At 40.4% G+C, this 25,566-nt stretch overlaps 2 protein-coding genes across 2 annotated transcripts in view; one reads left to right on the top strand and one right to left on the bottom strand.

Moving 5' to 3' along the window:
- The window catches only part of LOC307035527 (uncharacterized protein), an 80,562-nt gene that overhangs the window by 5,789 nt on the left and 49,207 nt on the right, over positions 1-25,566 (bottom strand). The window lies entirely within an intron of this gene.
- The window catches only part of LOC307035529 (uncharacterized protein), a 91,720-nt gene that overhangs the window by 22,799 nt on the left and 43,355 nt on the right, over positions 1-25,566 (top strand). The gene's annotated exons all lie outside the window — the stretch shown is intronic.

The following is a 25,566-nucleotide window of genomic DNA, read 5'->3' as shown; positions in this document are numbered from 1 at the left end:
AAAATTCATCTGTGGAAGCCGTAGTACTGTAAAGAGCACGACCAATTATTTTAGCCGGCCCGGCTGTATAACTGGACGGACTACGTGCCTGTCAGCCTTCCATCTGTGCACAAACTTATCTCGCGTCCTCATTGGTCATGTGCACGTTCGTGTGTGTTGGAGGAGGAGCTCTGTAAGGAAGTGGCAGATTTTTTACGGCTATGTATTTTCAAATCCTAGCGCACTCGAGCTGGTTTCTCAAAGTTACATACCCTACCTTTAATGATTCAATTCATACTGTGGATGTGAATTTATAATCCTCTGACAAAGTAATAAAACTACTTTTCACACTTTTGGTGAATGACATAATTCTGTAAACTACATACCAGAATGGCAGTGTCATCAATAACGTGGGACTTGATTCGGTTTTTTGTCATTGATGACAACCACTGCTGCTGCTGGCTTTGGAATTTTTCTATTTTCTTTTTCCGTCTCAAATCTTTGGGCTGTGTATGGTTACATACTGGGCAGATTTTATTACCACAGTAAATACTTTGCCAACAGCTTGAGCAGGTCTTTTTTTGGGACCCTCCAGCCATTTGTAGGAGTGAGAGAGTGAGTGATTAAAAGAGAAAGTGAGAGAGAGTGATTGAAAAAGAGAAGGTGAGAGAGTGATTGAAAGAGAAAGTGAGAGAGTGATAGAAAGAGAGACAGTGAGAGAGAGAGTGGCTCTTAAAGTTTATGTGTGTGTGTGTGTGTGTGTGTGTGTGTGTGTGTGTGTGTGTGTGTGTGTGTGTGTGTGTGTGTGTGTGTGTGGATATGTGTGTGTTGGTGATATAGAATTGTAAAGAAGCTGTAAAACAGGAAAAATAAAAACATGATTAGGATTATTTAGAATAACAGTAACATCTGTGCATTGCTCTATTATGCAATAATAATTTAGTATAATGTATACTGTGCATATTGTTATATTATGAGGGACATGGCATACAAACAATACAGACACAATATACAAACAATACACAAAATGTAGAGAGTGCAATAATAATTAATCTGTGCATTACTATTACTCTATAATAATTTCGTATAATTTATATATCTTATATCTTCTATTTTTTTTTATTTATACACAGCATCTATTGCACGTCTGTCCGTCCTGGGAGAGGGATCCCTCCTCTGTTGCTCTCCCTAAGGTTTCTCCCATTTTTCCCTTTAAACTGTGGGGTTTTCTCTGGAAGTTTTTCCTTGTACGATGTGAGGGTCTAAGGACAGAGGGTGTCGTATTGTCATACTGACAAATGTAACATTTGTGATATTGGGCTATATAAATAAACATTGATTGATTGATTGATACTATATATTTTAATTCTAAAATGTAACAATCCCAATGTCCCCACTGGCCAGTGAAATCCTCTGGAAAAACTCCAGGTCCACATTTTTGTTCCACTCCATCGCCGATTCCACTATTACAACTCTGTGTTGAAAGCTGTCTTTACAACACATGGGCAAATACAAGCATTTAAACATATTTTTCGAGCAGGCACCTCCACTATCCAACTGTGCCGGGGACAGCTAATGTCATTTAGCTGTATAAACTAGAAATGCTATCCAGCTACAAACTTTGACCGGAAAGCCGGAGGCTAGCTGAACGTGGCCGCTAGCTTGCGCGTAGCCTATTGTAAAAGCTAAACACACTACAAAACTCAACATAATATCCAGGAATGAAACGCTATAGAGACTGTGCTACAGTGGAATAAATAAAAGCAATATCATTTTGAGTTTTAAAGAAATAAACTCCCCTTGTTTTTAGATACTTACTGTAGTCCGTTGTGAGATGAAATTAATGAAAGTGACGTTATCGTGGGCAACGTCACGTGGCTACGTCACTGCCGTCAAGCGCGACATAACGTTGCCGTGGTAACGACGGCATCTTCTTCTGGTTTATCGTTGTTATTAAAAAAAAGATTATTATTACTATTAATGATCAAATATGAATGTAATTGTCTTTTAAATAACGTAAACTAAAGGGAACAATCTATTTGACACAGCTGAAGCTCTGGCCTTCCTTAAAAAATAACTAATTTAATAAAAATGCACCGTTTTTTGAGAACAAACATTGGTAAATAATGCACCATAATACATTCTGACGAAAAATAAAAATTATTATGAATACAAATAAAATAAAAGAAGCCTCCCTTGAGTTACTACAAGCTATAAAGTCGATAAAAACGACGATAAAACGTTTTATAGAATAAAAAGCTCACTGCAGGACGTTTAGAAATGCATGTGTGCACCATGACAAAGGAGCCTCATTCACTTTACATTGGGGTTGTTTGCGTGGTGCCGACACGCAAATATAAAAGATTCCGTGACTCCACCACGCAATGCGGTGTTAAGGAGTTGTAAAGGAGTCACGCATTCTGGTGAGATCAGGTTGCTAGGGATGGGTATCGTTAAGGTTTTAACGGTAGACCTACTACTACTTTTATCGATACCGCTTACCGATCCGGTGCTTTAGGTACTTTTATCTGTTTTTTTGGAAGAAAAAAAGGTGAACTAACTAAAGAAATTGTGAACAAAACTAACATTGCTTTTTATTTAAATTAAATACATAATATTTCACATCAAAAGAAACAACAATGTTTTAACACATCGTATTAAATAATCTGATGACAGAACTGTAAACAGAATAGCTGAAACTCAAGTTACCTATAATCATTAACCCATGTTTGTATAATTGAGTTAACTCCGTGTGTTGCTGCTAGCATACACAACACCTGACGTGGAAACGTTACTCGTGGACGGGGCTACAGAGCTAATAGAAAGACAGTCGAACCCGGTGCATTTCTCCGTCTGAATGTGGTGCACTTTTGCTAAATGTTTAGACAAATTGCTCGTGTTACCGCCCTTACATGCTAAACTCTTATTGCACTTTTGGTAACGAGCATCGAGACGGGTAAAGTTTAACCACACCTCGGAACGCGTTCTCTCCACCATCTCCTCCTTGTGTGTGTTACTGCATGTAGCAGCTGCATGTGTGTAAACTGCCCCACCCCCTCACACACAGACGGGAATTGTAAAGATCTAAAATACTAAAAAATAATCATAGACGCATTTTGCTGTCTTTTTGCATATTAGAAACGGAGTTGGCGACACTAAAACTACACTAATGTTTGTGTAGCAATAATACATATGACAGATATTTTTTACATGTCTCTCTCCAGTACCGACCGATAACGTCGGAGCTTACACGGTCTCAAGAAGAAATAAGACTTTAAGTCACTCACTGCAAAACTTACTTTACTTACTAATTTACTCACGGTAAAAAAATGCACTCCCTATTCCATTGTCATGAAGATGGAATCTAACTATATCCAGAATAAGTTTGATTGGATCCAGGCTAGAAACATGTTTATTTCTGCTGTAAAGTTGGTCATTTTAACATGGGGGTCTATGGGGATTGCTCCTTTCTGCATCCATCCCCTGTTTGCCACTAGAGGAACTGCAGTTTGTGGCACTTCCTTCTGGGGTTCCCGGCTCTGCGCTATAATGCGCTGGTTGGCTATGGGTGGGCCAGACGTGCATGTGGGTGGGCCCAGGCCCACCCGGGCCCACCCACAGCTACGCCACTGGTCCACCCAGTAAAAAAATCCCCACTACACCACTGACTGTATATATATATATATATATATATATATATATATATATATATATATATATATATATACAGTGCAATAAGCTTCTTAGTGCAATACGAAGCTACAGGGACGTTAATAACGTCGGTAATATTAACTTTATTTAATACAACATTTACGATACAAGATTTAATCATACAGGCCATAATGAATTACAGCAAACATGTGCAATATATCCATTATTACAGGTCCGTGGGATGGCAGTAAGACGATATGGGTCCGTTCTTATTGTGCATCCATGGGTAAAGATAAATGCAACTCACATTGGTTTCTCATACAGCATCTCTGTAAACTACGTGTATTCACTGAATTTCACTTTCTGCGTTTAACGGCTCGTTGTAGCTCCAATAGCTCCAGCCCCCACCCTCCCTGTGAGCACAGTGTGCTCTGATTGGTCGGGACCGTGCTGAACACGTAACATGAACGTGCCGGGCGGCGCGGTCCCGTGGGTTAGATGTGCGTTCATAATGCAGAGGGAAATAACTCTCAGAATAACGTTATTAGCACATTTTTACAACTTGAGGAACGAATGTTTTTAATAAGGGCTATACAAGTGTTCATACTGGGTAGTTTATTTAGTTTAAAAAAAATTATCTAGCGATTTACAGACCACTCTTTTTTTTTTTTCTTTGGCCACCACGAATATTTTCATCTGAGGCCGGTGTCGGTACCAGATGTGTTCGGGGTGTCGGTACCAGATGTGTTCGGGGTACCATATGTGTTCGGGGTCCGTCTCTTACCAGTGACGTCACGACGTAATGACGTCAATGACGTCACGCATTGTGATTGGCTGTACGGTAATTTACCCACGTTGTCTAGAGTATAGAGGGGTCTTTTGATCATTACATTACATTGCATTTAGCTGACGCTTAAATGCATTCGACCAACAAGATAAAAACTTGAAGAAATACAATAAAACTTGAAGAAAAACAAAGACGAATGAGGAGAAGAACAAGAGAAATCGAAGGTAAGAAGTATATAACGTAATATGGTAGGTAATATGTAATATGTTCAGTGCCGTTGGTACGTTAGTTCAAACAGTAACAGCGGACTATTTTTCTTAGCGTATACATGTCAATTTAAATCAATACATACAACTATTTCACATGTACAATATTTTCTTAGCCCTAATACTTAATACTACTTATTTCGTTTTGATTGTTATATTTGATTATATTATATATTATCAATAAATTATATATTATATATCAATATGATAGTATACTTTTCTATATAATAGATTATCAAAAAAAGTATTTATTAAGTAAGGGATAATGTGCAGCAATCACAATCAAGTCCACAATCGAATCCATAAAGACAAAGTAAATCTGTTTACAGTTGTTTCATATGGATGTTGAGAGGTATCCATATATCTCTTCATTTTGCTCTCAAAGTGCACCAGATTGATGCATTTAACTTCAATATTTAAAAAAAATCACTCCAAAGGGAGTGCTTGTTTTTCCTTCTGTCTCTCTGTATCTGTGTATTCTCATGTTCCGATTAACCCAGCCAAATTTTTCTTCTTTTGTGTCTTGATGTGATCTTGAGTCGAGGCTGATCCTCTTGCTGTGGTCCCGCATCCTGGATCCTCTATCCTGAGTTCTGGATTAAGTCGTGGACTTCGGGTCGTGGCTGAACCTGTCTCTGCGGTCCCGCCTGGGTCTCGTCGTGCTGCCTCCCTGAAGGCTCCCACAGGATTGTTGACATCTTCGTGGATTCATCCTATTATTATAGACGCATGCATTTCCTAACATTCGGTCTACCTATGTTGTAAAATGTATTATCTCTTCGATTTACACACGGCATCTATTGCACGTCTGTCCGTCCTGGGAGAGGGATCCCTCCTCTGTTGCTCTCCCCGAGGTTTCTCCCATTTTTCCCTTTAAACTGTTTTCTCTTGAAGTTTTTCCTTGTACGATGTGAGGGTCTAAGGACAGAGGGTGTCGTTTTCTTCTCATACTGATATTCTGAACAAACTGCTGTTGTATTAGCTGTAAAATGTCTTTACTGTAGGGTATTTTTATTATTTGTACAGCACTTTGGCTCGACCAAAAATCGTTTATAAATGTGCTATATAAATAAAACTTGATTTGATTGATTTGATTTGAAAGGGTGAGCGCCAAGGTTCCATATTAGGACCAATAATTTCACCATATACTGTATGTAAATAATCTCGAATAATCTTTCAAATGCTGCTTTCCATTTTTATGCAGATGATACTGTTATTTATTGTTCATCCTCTTCTATAGAGCAAGTCTTGATTTCCTCCAGTCTGCCTTTGATGTTATTCCATCCCATTTATCTCAACTCAAGTTAGTATTAAATGCAGACAAATCCAAACTCATGATATTCTCAAATGGCAAAAAGTTAACTTCTTTTCTCCCCAACATTTGTACTGTTCAAGGGACTGACATTGACATTGAAAGGGTCACTACATACACATATCTAGGTTTTATTATTGATCAGAACTTATCTTTCAAGTCACACACTGAAAATGTTGTTTTCAAATTAGGTTTCTCCTTTCAGACAAGGAAACATTTGATCTCTGCAATGTTTTTACCAGTATTGGATTCTGGTGATCTGCTTTACATGAATGCCTCTGACCAGTGCCTAAAGAGTTTGGATACTGTGTACCATTGTGCATTATGTTTTATTACATATATATATTGTGAGTTTGGAATAAATATGCACTTTATGAAAATTATTAGTTGGTTACTGTTAGTAAAAAACAGTAAGGTTAATACTGGATGTTTGTTACACTTGGATATGTTTTCTGTAACACTTGTAACATAATTATTCTCCAGTTTATGCATTTGAGTGACTTGCAGTTAATGCTCGACATTCAATTCAAAACCTTTATTTATCCAGGTAAAATCCTATTGAGATCAATGATCTATTTTTCAAGGGAGACCTGCAGCAGTAGGTTCCACATGAAGACATACAAACATAAACAACAGAACAACAAAAGGACATCATACAGCAAAAATTACAGGGATTACAATTTAAATATCTATCCACATGTACAGGTACCAACAGCATCTGACTGTGGAGCATCCAACCGAGCTTTAAAGACATGTAGTGGTACCAGCTTGGTAATTTTACATTCTTTTTGCAGACTGTTCCAAGTTAGTGGAGCTGCACATCTAAAAGCTTTCTTCCCTAAGACAGTCCTAGCACTTGGCACATTTAATAAAACCACAGCATGAGATCTCAGGCAATAAGTACTTTCAATTTGCCGAGAGATCAGGGAGCAGATATAAGATGGTACTTTATCCAATATGGCTTTGTAAATGAAAATGTAGCAGTGACTGAGCCTCAGTACAGTAAGTAATTGCAAAACCGCCTTGGTTTACAGTTTACAGTGATGCGTAAGTGCTTTACAGTTTGTCACAAATCTCAGTGCACTGTGATAGTAAAACCTTATTGTGGTGTAATTATATATCCAAAGCAGTCAGAAGTCAGAAAATCATTAGTGATGTTTAACCACTCAGAAGACAGCCCATCAAAATGAACACATTGGGACCTTTCAGAGAGGTAGTTCATCTTCTACATATAATAACGGACAAAGTAAAGAATGAAGTGTAGGCTATGTTTAAATGTTCGGAATTTGACCGTGTATGATGGTCCTCTTGAGTTGCCGTACAGCCAATGGCGTACAGCCATTGCTCCGTTTTCATGTTTTTTTAACATGTTTTTCACAAACATTTTCACACGCTAGGAGCATAGGAATAATTCAATTCGGTTCGTCATGATCTGTAGATGTGATTTGCCCCCGAGCACCCCTGGGTAAATTACCGTACAGCCAATCACAATGCGTACAATGCGTGACGTCATTGGTAAGAGACGGCCCCCGAACACATATGGTACGCCGAACACATCTGGTACCGACACCGGGTAATCTGTGACGTTTCACTCTCTCAAAAGTTGGGCCATTTTATCATCATGCGCCAATGAGCAACTCTCATAGGAATGAATGAGGCCCCGCCTCCCACGCTGTATCCAGTTCTTATTATACATCCATGGGTTCAACCGATCTGAATCGCTTCCTGAAGCAGTCACGTGGTATCGACAGGCAGCGAGGCTTCGTTTGTCATAGGTGACGTCACTGGCCCAAAACGATACAAGCCTCAATACATGCTTCACAAAAAGCTTCGGGGATTACTCGACACACGCTCCGAAGCCTCGGCGCAATATGTAACATCACTAATCAACAGTCCTGCCAGTAACGTTACTATATTATCAATGCTACTTTAGTTATAGCCTGATATATGATAGCTAACTTTACAATGTTGTGATGTGACTGACGTTAGCTAACATTAACTGTAGCTAACGCCGGTCACTCACCAAGACAGCTGCCCTGTTCTCCATTGGTTCTCCACACACCACAGCTCCATTTCTCGCCAATGGCCGTTATTTCTTCTAAGCCTTGGCTGCTCCTGGTCTCTTGGACGCCTAGCAGGCTCATAATTATAATCATGTGCATTCGAATATATATTTTCAACCTCTTCTGTGTCAAAACTAGCATTGTGTGATCAATGTTTATTCATACGTTAGACCGGCCGCTCTCCCCCATGTTACGTCACACGCGGGAGGTCACGTGGGGAGGCTTTTTTTATGCGGAAGTAAAAATGTCTTACAAAAACTACGCCAGATGTCACTGTAGTGTATATTTCTGTATATTTTTTTGAAAATCTAGTGTATTCATCATTTTCCTACACATTTATTCAATTGGTGTCTCTAACCTGCAAGTTGCTCTTAAAAAACAAAAATACTTCCCTACCCCGATAAAGCTGACTGGTTCATAATAAAGATGTAAAGAGATAAATGGGTCGTCAACATTTTTAATTTTTTGTTTATTTATGTACTAAAACAGCTGCTCATTGTATAAAAAAGGACAGTGTTTGTGACACTAAGTAATAATAAAGGTGTGGGTGTAGGTGTGTGCATGTGATCATGTTGATGGTGATGAAGGACGGTGTCACCCAGTGCAACAGAGTGGCTTATTGATGACTTGTAAAGGCTCTGACCCATAGGTTATGGCCCTACTGTTACATATATGGCTAAGATTTACTGTTGTAACTTCTTTTATTTAAGGCAGTAGAAAGATTTGTCTATTTGCCTCTTGATAGAAGTTAAGAATCAAATGTTTCACAGGAAATGCTTTTATTTTGAAGTGCAAGTATGTGTCCTGTTCTGACAGCTTCCTGTTATGATATGAAAATGAATACGAGTATGTCGAGTGCATTTTCTCTGTCTGGCACCGTTCTTGTTGGAAACTGTTAAATTCATATAAAGTAAAGTTCAGTTTGTATCAGATTTCGCTTGGTTCTTGAAGCTTCTATTACACAACCGTTACTAGCTAAGAGGTTGTTAAAATGTAGTTTCTAAAGTATATGTAAGTAAACATCTGAACAACGTGATGTGAGAACTCAATTACAGTCTGATTTTGATGTTCCTTTATTGTACTGTACTATGACACTAAGGCTAACTTGCTTTATATCTACTGCAGAGGATGCTGATGAGTGTATTTGCTGTTAGCTGTAGCTCCACTTGTGCATCATTACTAGTTAGCTTAATGCATGATGTCACAAAACCTGCATCTGCACATTTAAGACTCTTGTGTATGGGGCACCTTGCTTTCTGTCTAACTCTCCACTGTCAGACTCTCCAATAAAAGGAGACAAGGCAAGGCTCACAAAAAAGAGCCTTTAAATGCTTCCAATTTTTAGCAGATATAGAGATAGAGTGTTCAACCAACTTTTAAATATTGATAGCCCAAAAAAGACCCCACGATTTTGAATAATTTTAAATCCTCAAGTTTGAAAGTAATAGCAATGGAATATTGAGCAGAGATCCGCCATAGACATTGACAGTGAGCTAAACTGAGAATTGTCATCAACTATCTTGCACAATGCTGATGCTGACGTAAAGTGATGTTAGCTGTAAGGTCTAACGGAATGGGTGACAGAGAAAACATTTTGAGAGTCTCTTTTTATGTCTTTGGTCTAACACGTTTTTAAAATCAGTTAAGATTTAAATATACTTGAGTATGCAACAGATATTAGTTAAAGCCATTGACTGTATTTATAAAAGCTGTTTAGTTAACTAGCAAGCTACAGTTAAAGAGTGCTTCTGTTTATTTCAGCTGGAAAACACTTTTATTAAAAAAAAGTAGTTTATTCCAATATGTGCTGTATATGTGTCGCTACAAAGGAGGATGGGGTTAGCAGTTACATGTAGGCGTTTGTATAAAGGAAAGGTTAAGTAACTCTTGCAGTAAAGATTTGTCTCCAGATGTTGGTTAGGCAAGGCGGGGCAAGTTTATTTGATAGCACCTTGCAACACAAAGCGATTCAAAGTGCTTTACAAAATGTCATCAAAAAGCAAAGACAATCAAATAAACATAAAACAAGCGAATATAGAATCACACAAAATACATGAATAAAGTTACAGTGCAGTGCAAGATATGAATAGTTCAATTAAAAGGGAAAGAGAAGATTTAGTCATTTAAACTGTAGATATATTATTCTTAAGCTGGTTCACTTTAAGGTTATACTACAGCAGTTTGAATTTTGTATTATTGCTTGTGGATAATGCTGTGAATCCAAAGGGAGCAGTAAGAAGATTGACTTATAGTGAAGGGTGACAGGTGTGATACGGGAGAGATATTGGCCTTCATATATAATGATATACATATAGGCAGCACACTGCAGAGTAACCTGTTTACCAGCTGCAGGCTGATCGACATTTCCTCACGGTCTCCTCTCTAAGTTTTGCATTTGTTGCTCAAGAGATCACAAGCAAATCATCAGCAGTTTGCATGTTGCAAAATGTCAGCCACGCTTGAGCTTTTATATCTCATCACTGTGAAGTCGAGAGTGAATGAAGATCTGACTGACTGACTGACGAGCTGAAAGACAACAGAGAAAAAAGAGTGCTATGTATTCTGCACTGTGCCTCAAAGTGTACAACCCAAGGACTGTGTCACAATTTTAGTTTGTCTGTCTTGTCATGTTTTTATTTTGAAATGCTGTTCTCCCTGTGTCTGGTCTTCCTTCCTTTGTTTGCCCTCCTGTGTCTGAGTGTCAGATTGTGTTCACCTGTTGCCCTTGTGTTTCTGCCTTCCCTGCCCAGCTGTGTCTTGTTCGGTGATTACCCTTCTTTGTATTTAGTCTTGTCTTCCCCTGTGCTCCATGTCGGTTCATTGTCTTTCCTTTCACGTCACGCTCCATGTTTGTCCCTGAAGTTTTTGGTCCTGGATTCCTTACTCGTGCTCCCCTGATTTGGTAATGTTCAGTTTGTTCCTTGTTTTCTTTTGTCATCGGTAGTGATGGCAAAATGAAGCTTTGAATGAAGCATCGAACCACTTGGACAATTGTGTCGGAAATAGGTTCATTTCTCGAAGCTTCAGTTACTGCGACCTCTCCTGGCGAAGTGCAAGGCTGCAGTGGGTTTAACGCATGTTTGCCTTGAAAAATATTTGATGCACACACACACACTAAGACTGAATATCATGTTCTATTTGCAATTAAAGATTGATAGTTGTGTGTATTGGGTTATTGAGAAGAGACTAGAGGGTACCGGACATTTTTTGGGGCGGAGAGGGCCTTTTATCAGTTATTAAAGTATTAAAGTTGAAAAGCAATGATTACAATTTTAACTCTTCCAGGCTTTGAGCCAGCTGCTATGGAAGATATCGCCGCATCCTGGCCGCCGGCTCTATCCACTGGGCTATCTATTCCTTAAACTATTGAAGTGTTTTTATATTACTCAGTCTTTTTGTTAAAAACTTTTCTAAGTGTTTCACGAGCCAGAACGACCTATCTTTCTTCCTGGCTTGCTCTATAATGATCCAATTAAAATGCAATACTAACAACAACTCAACAGCAACAACGCAAACTACGACAACAACCCACACATTGCGCATTGTTTAGAGCGGTTATAAAGTGTTGAAGCGCTCAAATTTGAAACTGTTTCAACCTGTCACCTGTCAGAATAGAGACGAGGCAGTGCATTGAATCACCTGATTGGACGGCGAACCAGTGAGTTGATTCATTCAGGAAATGAAGCAGTTGCTGGTTCGGACGTCACATGTCACGTGATTTGAAGCAGTTGCTGCTTTGGACGTCATATGTCACGTGATTTGAAGAAAGCTTCGAAGCACTGCTTCTATGGAATAGGAAGTCCAGGGTTGAAGCTCCGTTCGAAGCTTCAGTGTCAAACTGCCATCACTAGTCATCGGCTTTTGTGAAATATAGCTCGCTTTTTGTTACCCTTTGAAACCCACTTCTCCCTTTTTAAACTGCATTTGGGTCCTATCTTTTGCCCAAATCCTGACAGACTGTTTCAGAGCTACAGAGGAAACGTAATGTTTTTATTATACGCTCACAGTGGAAAACAATATGAAAAAAGTCAGCTAATTACCCAGAGTAATTTAAGGAAGAACACAATGGTGACTTGTTGGCAGTAATCAGAGGTGGACTAAGTACTCAGATCTTGTACTACTTTTATAATGATTGATCATGAAAGTGTTCTCAAAGCTGGTAAAGGTGCAGCTAGTTTGAATGACTTTGTATACTAAAGGGTAGCTTGTGAATTTACTCCAGGTGGAACTAAAGTCTGATTTAACACTTGATTATATTTCACATCATTCATCCACATCTGTGAAGTAACTAAAGGTATTAAATACATGTAGTGAAGTACAAGTAGACGATTTAACTCTGAATTGTAGTGGAGTAGCAGAATATTTAAATACTCAAGTAAAGTGTGTCTCAAAATTGTACTTAAGTAGTGTACTTGAGTAAATGTACTAAGTTACTCTACACCACTAGCAGTAATGGATTACATCCTCCTCTATGTCTCCAAGATAACACAATTATTGGGTTGATAAAAGGTTTACAAGTTGAAAAGAACCCGGAAATTGGGATCTTGTTTTGAGTGACATGCAGTCACTATTCATAGGATAACAGATTATGTTCATTCAGGCCCGACTTGGCGTGGAGTTCTTTCGTTAAACCCAGATCAACAGCAGATGCACCGTGGTGGCAGCAGTACATGGCGCTGTGATATGACATCATACCCCCGCTAAGAGTGTGGCACCAAAACAAGCAGGCTGCTGCCAAACAGAGGGAGAACATGGCACTAACACAAACACAACGTAATGAGTAATGAGTGTTCCTGGCAATACGAGGGCCGGAGAACAGGCAGGAGCCTTTGTCTCAACAAATATTTAATTTCCTGATATTTAAATGTGTGCAAAAGAGTGAGATTAAGTAGAAAGACAAAGGGACTAGCGGGATGCCCACTATATCTGTAAAATGTCATTCTTAATACTTGTGTTATTTGCATTGTTACCTCTGCCAGGGAGCTTATGAAGTTAAATCAGTTTGTTAGTTTGTCTCTCCATCAGCAGGATTATGGAAAACTATAGGCACCATTATTATGATACTTTGTAGAAAGTGTAGCAAGGGACAATAAAAACACAGGACACGTGGATCTGAGTCAAGGTGCCCTTCTAGTTCACCATGTGTTGTTTTGACATGATAATGATGATCTTAGTTTTAAGCGGAGGTGGAAGAAGTGCTCAAATCTTGTTCTTGAGTAAAACTAGAAGTACTCAGATCTTGTACTTGAGTAAAAGTAGAAGTACTCAGATCTTGTACTTGAGTAGAAGTACCAGAGTCTAGGAATATTCTGTTACAGTAAAAGTCCTGTATTCAAAATGTTCCTCAAGTAAAAGTAAAAAAAGTATTGGCATCAAAATATACTTAAAATTACCAAAAATAAAAGTACTCATTCTGCAGATTGGCCTATTTCAGAATGATATAAATATATGAATGTAGTAGAGTAAAAGTACACCCCTGAATTGTAGTGGAGTAAAATGTCAATGTTCCTCCTTTAACAACATTTCAGTGTCATAAAAGAACACACAACTATTGTATCTGGCAGATGTATTAATTGGAATGGTAGTTCAAATCAATCATGTTAGAAAATCCGAGAAAAAAACAGGAGACTGAAATCATTTTTGGAACATTGACTGGAAACAACAAGGAAGATGCTGGAACACTGACACTGACAACATAGGTTTCATTAAAAGGCCAAGAGCACAAACAATTCCATTACAAAACAGACATTGACACAGAGCTGACAGCACTGACCCAAGACTGCTCTCATTCTACTAACTAAATACAGTTTGTCTACTTTTTAATACAAAACAGGATAAACCTTTACTGATCCCCCATTCCTTAGCAACAACTAATAATAATAATAATAATAATGTTAATATTAATATGCACATCAGACAGGCCGCCACACTGCCTGCTTTTAAATCGCTTCTTAAAACCCACCTCTTCTCCTTAGCGTATTAACATCTTTTAGAGCGTTGCTTTCTTTGCTTTTAAATTGTCTATTGTTTTTACTTGTACTTGTTTTATGGTGTGTGTGTGTGTGTGAGCTGAGCTGTGTTACTTTTTGTATGTTTTGTTTTGTTTATTTGCCTTTACAACACTTTGGTCTGGAGGTTTAAAGTGCTCTATAAATAAAGCTGTATTGTATTGAAATAATATAAATAAAGAAAAGTAAGAATAAAAAAATGTAAAAAATACATGTAATAAAAGTGACCGTATAAGGTATAATAATTAAAGGTGTTACATATACAGATATGTATATTTGTGGATATGTTAAATATATATACATGTCAATTTGGAAATGCGAGTCCAACTACATTACGGTGCAGGTCACGGTGCGTACATCATTTTCTGTATATTCAAAGAAAGGAATTAGCTCAATTCAGAGTCAAATGATAAAGCCCCAGCCTCAATAATACTCTTTGTAAAATGATCAACTGTTAGGGATGTCCCCTTATTATAAATGTTGTATTAGTGCATATGTCCATTCCAGAAACCATTACCATTAGATTGTCTTTCTCAAGTTGTGTTATTGAGGGATTCAAACATTTATGGGACAAACTCAAGATAGACATGTCACTAAATTATACAATTGAATATGGCTGAATTCCATTTAGCTTCTTCAGTTTCTGGTATTGTCTGTTCTCAGAACCCACTGGGACATTTGAATACAACCGAGCCACAGCTGATGTAATTCAACATCATAACAGTCGGAGAAAAGGGGGAAGAAAGTCCAAGGACAGAGATGCCACAGTGACCACAACACTGCCAGACAAATTATTTCTGGGAAGATGTGCTGCATTAAGTGCTTTTCAGAAAATAAGTCACCACAATAGACAGAAATAGACAGACACAAATAATGACCACATCAAGTCAAAGTGCTCCTCCGGTAAGCGTGTATCTTTACTATCTACTTAAAGGAAATGTGTATAAGCTGCACCCCTATAGCGTCACATACTGTTGGATATGTACTTGTGTGTAGTGAGAATGTGTCACAGCAGTATATCAAAGTACCTTAGAGGCCCTTTGTCCCCTGGCCTCCTCCACTCACGCCCACACTCCCCCATATCCAAGCCCATTACCCCGGGCAGCTGCTTTGGGGAGCGGCTGGTTGGAGAGGAAGCTGAGAGTGGAATCTAATTCACTTATTGATTCCTGTCCTGTGTTGCAGGATACTTCACAGCTTTAATCAGTGGGTGGTTTAGGCTGAGGACGGAGGTGAAAATAAGGGTACGGGGTCAGCAGATGCACTCTTTGCAGGTGGGTCAAAAACGAGTTTGTGTAATTGTGTACAGCACAATGCAGTGTGTTTAATGCTGTGGTGAACACCCTGTCTTCTCACATTGAGGTGCTGATACAACTCAACTGCTTCTCAATTACATTTTCTCCTGAATTACACTCAAAGTGATAAACACATGGTTTATGACTTGATACACAACTATTTGGTTATATTTAAGTAAGAAAACTCCATTAGGTTTAGGAAATAATCATGAGTTGGGTTATTATTGGTATACAATACAATACAATACAGCTTTGTTTATAAAGCACTTTAAAACGTCCAGACCAAAGTGCTGATAAGCTAGGACATTTCAGAAAACTGTATTTACCGAACAGCTGACTCGGACATCACTAAGTACAGTGTTTGTTTGACCCAACAATCAACCATGACCTCCTCCCTCTCTTCCCAAAACATTGATTAGAAACATGTGTGTGATACGTCAAAATGAAACACAATATCGGAGAAAATAAGATGCGCGGAAAATGTGACAATCGGGTTTTCGCTGTATGAACGCAATTTTTATAAATAGAGGTCAAGATGCAAAGGTACTGATTTTCTGGTGGTTAAATAAAACAGAAAGAAAGATTTAAGGTTAGAACATAGTTATACTTATATAGTTATATAGTTATACATGTTATACTAATTGTTTTTATTCTAATACTCGGACCAACAGAGGGAAGATGTAACAAATGTAAAAAGGGAAGGCTGGTGTTTTGTCTTATGGCTCTGCATTTGAATGGGCCAAATGGCACAGTGGAATACATTATTTCCAATGGGTGTGGTGTGAACTGGCCTTTAGTCCGGCTCTATACCTACACAGTCTGGGGAGTGGTTTCTAGTGAAGACTTTAAAAACGGGTCACAAATACATCATTCTATGTACTAAAAGGCTCAAGAACAGCCACTGTATCAGTTTCTATAAAATGCTACAAACAGGAACAAATGTGCATTTGTCAGGGACTATTTTTTGTCAGTGAGTTTAATACACACTAGTATTTGGGAAGTCAAAAAAAAAAGTCAGCCAGTGAAACAGTGTGTCTCTCTGATGAGTTTGTAATAGTCTGTAGACAACAATGGAGCTATGACACAGAATAATACAATATATCAGTTATAACCAAATATGTAATATCACACACACTTTAGGCTTCTGCATTCAGGTTACTTCTTCCTACATGGACAGTGGGCTAAAACTGGTATAAGAGATTAGAGTGCTGAATAATCCAAGCTATTTACTATTCACGTGAAAGAGGATGCGTGGTTCTATTAATCTTCAATTATACCTCATTCACACCAACGCAACTCCGGATCAAGCTCTGTGCTAGAGCTTTTGAGGTTCAGAACCGGTTCTTCGGTTTAGCTCCGGCTCTTTTCACACTGCCCAGAGTCCGACTGGTGCTGCGTCATTGCGTCATCGTTTGCGTCATGACGTAACCGTTTGCGTGCCTGCTTCATAAAGCCAAAGTTTGCGGAAACCCCTCACAGCTGACACCGACAACAACAACAATGGCCGATTGTGCTCCAGCTTCCTCTGTACCTCTTCAGAAGACCAGATCCCCAGTAGGTAGCTGGTCTCTTCAGTGGACCACTGCTGCTTGTTAAGTTTCTCCATCGTTGTGTACAAACTGGATGAAACACCGGCTTTTTGTTGTTGTTCAGGAGTTGATCCCGCCCCTGCCCCTGCCCCCGCCTCGACGTAAGCGTGACGTATGTGGAGCTTTTGCTCTGGCCGGAAAAAATGTTGGTGCTCAAAATGAACCGGATTCCGGAGCTAAGAGGCTGCTCCGCTGTGCTGTGAACAGGAAAACCCGGTGCTTTTCAAGCTCCAGCTCCGAACCGGCCCTGAAACACCGTTGGTGTGAATGAGGTATTACAATGCTGAGAGGATGCCAGATAAAAAGAAGAGCAGGAAGCAGAAAGAACAGGCTGTGCAGCTCGGGATGAGACACATGGGGAAATCACCTGGGCGCATCGCCACAACACTGAACCCGGATTTCTTATTGCGATGTTGCACTTCAGACTCTATACTTCATTCAAACCAACGCAAGTCCGGTTAAAGCTCCATGCTAGAGCTTTTCAGATTCAGAACCGGTTCTTCGGTTTAGCTCCGGCTCTTTTCACATTGCCCAGAGTCCGACTGGTGCTAAGTCATTACATCATCGTTTGCGTCATGACGTAACCGTTTGTGTGCCTGCTTCATAAAGCCAAACCGTTTGGAAACCCCTCACAGCTGACACTGACAACAACAACAACAATGGCCGATTGCGCTCCAGCTTCCTCTGTACCTCTTCGGAAGACCAGATTCCCAGTAGGTAGCTGGTCTCTTCAGTGGACCACTGCTGCTTGTTAAGTTTCTCCATCGTTGTGTACAAACTGGATAAAACGCGGGGTTTTTGTTGTTGTTCAGGAGTTGATCCCGCCCCTGCCCCCGCCTCGACGTAAGCGTGACGTATGCGGTGCTTTTGCTCTGGCCGGACAATTTTTTGGTGCTTGAAACGAACCGGATTCCGGAGCTAAGAGGCTGCTTCGCTGCGGTGTGAAGAGGAAAACCCGGTGCTTTTCAAGCTCCAGCTCCGAACCGGCCCTGAAACACCGTTGGTGTGAATGAGGTAAAAGGCTATGTGATGTGTTCTCTAATCGCAGAGCCAGACCTCAATCTCTGACATTTGTTCATATTTGATCCAACTTTACGTGGCTGTATAGACTATTGTTTGGCTTCTAAAGAAACACGTTTAAGTTATTAGGCTTCATTATTAACATACACATACAGACGAAACACACCTCTAGCAGTCTCTCTTATTATTTCTGTCTATTTGGCAGGAGGCCAAAACAAAACAAACAGGAACAAGAAATATTTTACGGTTGAAGTCTGAAATCCCAGAAAATCTGAAACTTAATGCACTTTATTTAACATGCATTTCAATAGTGAATATATGTGTATACTGGCTTTACAGGGATGTGTAATATCACATTTGAACATATTGTCATTGTAAGATTTTTTTCTTCCTTGTCATGGCCTTTCATATTCTACCAAAAAAACAAGGGGGGACATCTACGTTCAGGGAGTGTGACTCAAACTACTGTAACTAAGTACATTTACTCAAGTACTGTACTTAAGTACAATTTTGAGGTACTTGTTCCTTACTTGAGTATTTCCATTTAATGCTACTTTATACTTCTACTCAACTATTTTTACTACTTCCAAATTATTTAAATATTTTTTTTAAAACAATCTGAACTTTGCTACTGATGCAACAATATTATCTTGAAATGTCACATATGCTGTTTGAATATAATTATATACACAAAAGGCGATTTTTTACTTTATATACTTTATTTACTTTTGCTGATAAAATATTTTGAATGCAAGACTTACTTGTAATTAAGTATTTTGACAATAATGTATTGGTACCTTTACTGGTGTAAAGCATCCGAATACTTCTTCCAGCACTGATGTTCAGACTGATAATTAGTGTATGACAATGATTCCAACAGCAATGAAGGCTTGCTCCTGCTTATTAGTGTAATCTCAGAGTAGGTGACCCTACACAGCGCGCAACACTCTAACACAGACCTGTGTGTCGGCTGAAAGCTTTAAATGAAGGCTGCAGCAGGACCAGGTCACGGCCTGGACACTCACACACTGCCTGATCTCTGACCCCTGAGACCTCTACCCCAACAATCCAACCCTTCAACAGTCAGTAGCTTATTGATCCAGCACGTGCCCAAAAGACAGAATCACAAAGAAGAGAGGAGAACAGACTTTAGAGGGAACTGTATTTGTTGCTGCTGTTTAGAAAATCATCTTTGGTTTTTATTCATGACAGCAAATCTCTGTGGGAAGAGAAATTACGAGTAACAGTTGGGTTCAAATGGGAATCAACAAGAAGAGGAGAGGAGAGGAGAGGAGAGAAGGAGATGAAAAGACAAGCGAAGGAAAGAAAATAGACAGAAGGATAAGAGAGGAGAAGAGGAAAGAAAAGAAAAGAGAATAGAGTAAAAGGAAAGAACAGAAGAAAAAGGAAGAGAAAGGGGTGAAAAGAGAAGAGATTAAGATAAAATGAGAAGATAAGAGAAAAGCGAAAAAGAGGAGAGAGTTACATAAGAAGAGAAGATGATGACAAATAAAAAAGGAGTAGAGAAGAGATGACAAGAGTATAAAGGAGAAGAGAGGATATTGAGGTGAAATGAAAAGAGGGAAAACAAGAGCAGAACATTGGACCAGAGGACTCAGTTAAATATGTATCTGAATGTGCACACACACACAGAAAGAAAATTGGCAAACTATATTCACATACATAAATTCACGATGCAACACAACAAACCCCCCCCCTGCTCACTTTAGTTTTGCAGCATGCAAAGTACTTTGACAGCAGCTCAATCTTCACACCACTCCGACTGGCTCTCATTGATTTCCATGGTGTAGATGGAGTGGCAGGGTGTGCTGTGGGCCAATGAAAGGAGGTGTGCAGGTGAAAGACTCGTTATGGCACACATCATCTCCCTGTGACATCTGCACCTGGATCCATATGTGGACGTACATGCAGTAAGACACACCTGGGGCTCTATTTCTTCTTCTAATAAAGTCACCTATCACACACACACGCACGCACGCACACACACGCACACACGCACACACACGCGCACACACACACACACACACACACACACACACACACACACACACACACTTCTGTAGCTACTGAACTAACAGGTTATATCTCGGCCTGTGCGTCTCAGTAAGTGTGTTATTTCATCTCTTCTTTTCATCCTCACCCCTCCCAATCCGCTCGGTGACAGGGGGGATATGTGCACCCTACTTTGTTGCCATGGATACCACAAACACCCCACATAGAACATTCTACACAGAATAATAAGTGGCCAATTGCGTCTGTTTGCTCTCCAACAAACCTCGGGATTAGAGGCATTTTCTTGTCAGAGGCATAAACTATTTTTATGTTTGTAGAGAAAGGGGAGGAGGGGGAGGAGAGGAGAGGGAGAAAAGAGGCACAGATATGAAAAGAGCATACTAATGCTGCGTGGTGACAGCCTTCCCCCTGCTCAGTGAGATGAGAGAGCTCGAGAAAAGAGGAGGGAGAGGAAAAAAGCACGGGAAAAGAGACGCTCTTAAAAAGAAACTCAGGTGCTCAGGGCGCCCTTAACAAATGAAGGAGAACATGACAGAGAGAGGCAGAGAAAGAGAGGGGGGGGGTCATTTAAAGTCCGGTTAACTGGGAGCGCTGACATTTGTAACAGCTGAACATACGAGGTGAAAGGCAGGTTGGCGTTTAGCAGGGCAAACTGCATCTAAATGTTATGAGCTCAGTCTTTTACATTTTTCTGTCTCTTTCAGATTAATTGACAAACACTCATCTGATGCCTCCTCCTAATTTCTTCCTCTCGCTCTGAGCCTCTGAGAACATAACCCCAGTGTGCAATGATGTCATTATGATACCATCTGTTTGCTGCAATGGCAACGTACACACACACACACACACACACACACACACACACACACACACACACACACACACACACACACACACACACACACACACACACACACACACACACACACACACACACACACACACACACACACACACACACGGTAGCCATGGATCAGATAGAGGGAGAGAACCTATGACATTTGCACAGTGCAGCGTATATCTCCTGCACGCACGTCACATTCCTGCTGCATTCTTAATACAGGCTTATTGTAAAGAGTAAAGGTGAGTGTTGAGACACCACAGGCAGCGTGGTCCCTCAGATCAGGGGACCCTCAGACCAGACTCCTGCTGTCTCTGTCCACGTACTGAGGGGACGCAACTGTCCAACGACTACACGCTGTATACCGCACTGAAACATCATGTCTGTCAAGGTCATGAGGGGAGATGCTGGATGCGGTATCTGTATATCCCATCCCCCATCTACAAGGACACTGCCTCCCCCCTGCAATCTTTACACCTCTGCCATTTACTGTTGAGGCCAGCTTGAGGGCTACAACTCAGATTATAATATAGTTGTATATGAGGCCCAATGGTGTGTGTATATGCACATGTTTCTTGTGTGGGTCTCTTTTATATTTGATAGTGATTCAAGTGCTTTAATACTATACTTCTCCACTTACCTGTACTGATTTGTTGAGTGTTGGAGATATGAGGTCTGCCTGCTCTACAATATAATGGAAGCACATGGTGTGTGCTGCAAAAAAATTACATTTGAAAATCTTAACACCATTTATTTTTCCAGAAATCATGATCAGGTTATCCCATGATCCCACAGACCTTGACTTTAATGTAGGAACTAGTTTATTTCTACTGAACTACACCTGGCAACAGTATCAGGCAGATACTATAAGGCCCATATCTCCAACAGTTGGCCACTCACACTAAAGCTAGGTTTGTAAATAGCATATTTGCGATGAAATGTCCATTAAAAAAAAAAAAGTTTGGGAGGATACCGTTTTTACTATGCCTTCTCACCGAGAGTTGGATGAGAGGGTTGATACGTTTATGCCTCCATGCTTAATACAAAGCTGCTGCCTGCACAAAGCTAGCTTAGCTAAGCACACATAGTGGACAAATCCACCCTGGTTCTGTGCAAAGGTAACAAAGTACATATACAATCACCTCCAAAGCTCATTAACACACTGGTCAAGACCATGAAATGAACTGGTGCATAACGTTAAACCCTCATAAGAAAAGCCCACAACGACCTGGGAACTGTGCATGAACCTTATTTGATGGGTAAATTCATAACAATTTCATGATAAAGCCGAATAACCAGCCCGTACAGGCCTTAAAAAGTCCTTCTGATTTAAATAACACTCGATATGTGTGATTAGCATGTGTTTTTCTGTCCTTCCTGTGTCAGACCAAGCGCTGGCTTATGTATTAGTTGTAGACTAACAGCGTGTACAAGTAAAGCCACATGGGCAGAGCGGCGTGCGGCGCATGCATGAGCAGGCAGAACCGACGTAGCAAATGAATTTGGAGGGGCGTAATGAGAGACGGCGCTGGGCTCTGGCCCGATTTCACAGCCACATCATTAGGGTGAGGCGGCCCCGGCCTCAATGAACACACACACACACACACACACACACACACACACACACACACACACACACACACACACACACACACACACACACACACACACACACACACACACACACACACACACACACACACACACACACACACACACACACACACACACACACACTCACTCACTCACCGCTCAGCAAAGCTGCCCTAGGAAAGACGAACAAGGTCAGTTGCCATGCCGCAGTCTAATTAGAGGTGACAGGTGAGAAGACACGCCCCAGACTTTAGCCATTAAACTTGCATGTTTAGGGGTTGTTTGTGGGTTTCCATGTGTGTGCATGCATGTTTTCTTTTTCAAACCATACCACAAAACATAATCTGAACATGGCAGGTGACACAGACACACGCATGCACGCACACACACACACACACACACACACACACACACACACACACACACACACACACACACACACACACACACACACACACACACACACACACACACACACACACACACACACACACACACACACACACACACACACACACACACACATACCCTCCCTGTGACCTTCATGTACTTCCTGGCAGGCAGGTGTTAGGGCTGTAGGGGCTGAGCTGAGTGGCCAACAGGAAACGTTGTATGTTATTTATCAGCATGTCCGAGCACCATAAATGACTCTGTTCCCTGCAGGCACATACACTGTGGCAGGTTTGGCTGTACTTCTGGTACAGAGACTGAGAGTATGTGCTTTGTTTTCTGTTCAATGATGGAGCCCCCCTGTAATCACCTGCAGTCCTCTCTTTAGGAGGTCAACACTGTGTCAGTGTTGACACTTAACTCTCTGAATCTATAAGTAGTCTTTAATTATCAAGTAAAAGAAACAATGGTCATTGAGGAACTGTCAGAAATGTTTATTTTCTACCTATTGAGCGGCGTGTCACTCTCCATGTTTGACTGACAGGCTGAGCCCGGTAGGGAAACAGAGAGACAGTAAAGTAAGTGCAAAGTGATGTAGGAAATGTTTAAATCATTATTTTAGATTTCATTATGCACACAACAATCCCTTGTAGTATGGGATTAAAATAATGCCCTTTGTGAACTTTAAACCATGAGTATTTTTTTTTTTTTAAATGTTTGAACGTTTTCTTCCAAACTGCACCAAGTCAGAGGAACTTCTTTCTCTCAAAACACATTTTAAGGGTCGTTTAAAATGCTTTTCTTGCCCTTAGAGTGTTACAAATTGCAAAATTGTATGTGTTCTTTATTCACACTGAGTAATTTCTACAACAGCCGGATATACAGTATGGCCGGTCACCATTCATCATCGATCAGGTCATATTTACACAGTTGTGCTACATGAGACACAGCAGCACGCAGTCACGTCACAGCCGCACACACACAACATGCCAACACACACTCTGGCAGCTGTGGCACACAGTACAGCCACACGCTGTTAGTGCAAAGTTGTCACACACACACACGCACACGCACAAACACACAAACACAGACACACACACACACACACACACACACACACACACACACACACACACACACACACACACACACACACACACACACACACACACACACACACACACACACACACACACACACACACACACACACACACTTAATGCATGAGCTGGTGTGTGTCCAGATGGCTAACCTTAAAGACAGCACTCTACAGCTGTCCTCTCTGCCGTAACTCTCCTGATGACTAGTGACACGAGACGCATCTGACATTTCCGGTGACAGCCTCGAGCTTGACGAAGAAACGTGGGACGCTTGATAATCGCCACGGTGACACCATTAAGGAGACGTTTAGGGACCTCCCTCAGACATACAATATATCTGAAGATGAAAGAGATGAGGAAAAACCCACATCATGGTCTCATCCAGCAGCTCAGTGTCAGAGTGAAGCTGCCTGCATGGCGGTCTCTGACAGCTACAGTAGAGTCACCGTCTTCCAAACAACACACTGACAACACTGGGGCAGTCACATTTCTCAGCAGAGCATTTGTGAGTGACTACATCCTCTCTTTTACTCACATCTTCCTAATTTCAGATGTTTCTCTTCACCCTTAAAACAGCTTCCCAGAATAGTCGTATTGTGGAGTCATGCTTTAAAGCACTCAGGAGCTTTCGTTATGTGATATTCTCACTTCAACGCTCTGGAAGAGAAAAGGTGTCCTAGAATAATGATGCAATATGGGGTGTCCTTGAGGCCCAGTGGGCTATGTGAGCTGCAAACAAATATTTCCCCCCTCTTTTCATATGTCTTGCCTTCCTCTTTTATACTCATTCTAGTAAAGCAGATTGCCATAAAAATAATCTTTAAAAAAAGTAATGAGAAATGGTATGGAGGCTTTTAAAAGGGAGGAGCGAGCCAATAATATAACACTTTTTCTTTTATCAGAGGTGCCCCTGAGTGACTTTCTTATCCTGTTAGTCACTGTTGTAACATCATGTTCCCTTACTAAATTAAATTAAATCAATCCCAACATGATCATCAGTTGCCATAGTGTTTCCAGCCGTCCACTTTTCTATTTCTAACTGAGCACTAAACTATATTAATAAATTATTAAATCGGATTATTACATTACAGGCATGCGTGCATTTATATAAGTGAGTACATCTTCTTCCCTCCGATGGATTTGCTCCGCAAATCAAGTTAATCACAGCACTGAAAGCAATAATGAGTGTGGCATGCTACTCAACAAACTAACAAACCCATTAGCTAGTCTGCCTGTCTCTGAATCCAAACCCTTACATTCATTAGACTGTATTTCAGAGCAGAACATGAGATTGGGATCCTTGATGCAACAGAAAAACATATCCCCCCCCAAAAGAATACAAAGCTGTGAGGGACGAGACAAGATTGAAAAACAAATTACAAATGTTGTCCATGAAGAGAAAAGGGAGTTGATAATTAGTCTGGGATAAGAGGGAGATGTTACACACACACAAAGCACAACCACTTTTAAATCAATCAGTCGTACAATTGAATGCAGCCGCAGGAGCCCATTGAGTAAGGATACTGCGTGTGTTTATGGAACTGCAGGAAGCATATAGCTGTGACAAATGCTCATGAATCAAAAGGTTTCTACACTTTGCTTTGGGGATTTAGGATACTCTTCCAGTGTAGTACATCA

This window comes from Notothenia rossii, assembly GCF_949606895.1.
Source record: "Notothenia rossii genome assembly, chromosome: 4".
NCBI classification, from domain to species: Eukaryota; Metazoa; Chordata; class Actinopteri; order Perciformes; family Nototheniidae; genus Notothenia; species Notothenia rossii.
The sequence above is the reverse complement of the archived record's forward strand: the minus strand, read 5'-3'. Positions and strand labels throughout refer to the sequence as shown.